This window comes from Chaetura pelagica, unplaced genomic scaffold (assembly GCF_000747805.2).
Source record: "Chaetura pelagica isolate M959 unplaced genomic scaffold, ChaPel_1.0 scaffold118, whole genome shotgun sequence".
NCBI classification, from domain to species: Eukaryota; Metazoa; Chordata; class Aves; order Apodiformes; family Apodidae; genus Chaetura; species Chaetura pelagica.
The window spans coordinates 37,951-39,494 of record NW_009954408.1 but is presented as its reverse complement, the minus strand read 5'-3'; positions in this window follow the sequence as shown (position 1 = coordinate 39,494).

The window sequence follows — 1,544 nt, the reverse complement described above, 5'->3', positions numbered from 1 at the left end:
AACCAGAGATGGGAGTCCTCACCAAACCCCTGTAACCTCCTGACTTACCACTGCTATGGACACAGGGGCACCATGCATCCAGCACGTGAAGAAATTACATTCTTGATTCATCTAACTTCCCAAATCCACACTATTTGGCATTTTTGTTTCTTTGGAACACATGCTGAAACCAGGCTTGGCCAGGAGGCAGAAATATCAGTGCTTTTATTTTCACAGTTGCAGTCAGATGTGGTAGCATAGGTTGTGTAACAAACAAAAGGCCTACCCAGATGTATGCATATGGAATCTCAGCAGAATTAATGAATTTTGTCTTGCCTTGCTGCAAGACCAGTTTCATAAATAGTATATTTCAGGTAAACCTCCCTTTCACTCCCAGTGTGAAACTGTCACCTTAATTTCTGTTGATAATTATAAAGTGAGTAGTTGGCAGCTATTGGCAGAAAGAAAGTATGGAAGGGGAGTAGGGGGAGAAATAATAATAAATATTAAACATAAATACTATCTACAGGGATAGTAATGGATCATCACCAAAACTCCTTCATAAGAAAGTAAAATTATATATGCATTTAATCACTGGAGGGGTACTGTTGCAGATAAAAGAAGTCTGGAAGACCTCAAAGATGACAGTGTAATTTCAGAATATTTGCAGTGGAATATAATTTCTATTCACCCATGTCTTAGGTGCATCAAGAAGGTAAAACATCCCACCTCTTTTGGCAACATTTCTGCCATCATAACACAGTATCTACTTCAATCAAGTACTGAAGAATCAAAGACCTTATTATATCTTGGAAGTGAACTATTCTGTCCACTGCCCTTCTCTCATTCTCCTTTTTCTTTCTCTCTTGAAGTTACTAAAATATATATTTTAAAAAAAATAATTCTTCTGTAAATACAATTTTCCTTATGAATGTGACCAAGCTCTTAATTTTCATAAGATTTGAAGATATAAAATAGGGGCCAGCTGGTTGTACTGCTATTAAATGTGTACTGTTTGTGAAAACTAAAGACTCTGTAAAGGCTCTGGTGCTGTGACAGACAACATTGCCACCTTGCTTGCAGCTTGTGCCAATAACCTGGCCTTGGTTGTCAACCCAGGACTCCTGGTAGCATTTCCTCCTGCCCACAGTTGCAGCTGGGCTGGTTCCCCCTGCCCAACTCTTCATTTCCTACCCAGTCCTTTCATCCTGGCTCTCACCGCTTACCTTGAGGATGGCATCGCCTCTTCCCCTGGTCTTGACACACACATTCTTGTTCCTACCCACGGGCAATGCTGTCACGAAAACCGTTTTCTGCTTCTTCAGCACCAAGGCCTCTGTTTCTGGCCGACACACCAACCTAACCCACCTGGGGTCTCCCCTCCTGTCAGGAGGCCTCACGGGGGGCCGGGCCCAGCCCAAGCCTCCCGGGGAGGGGGTATTGAGGCTTCCCCCGGACGACAGAAAGCCCTGCAGCCCCCAGGGTGAAAAACCTCTGGGCATCCCTGACCCACCGACCCCACTAACCCCGCGCCCGGCCCGTCGCGCCCGTCCGCTCGCACGCCG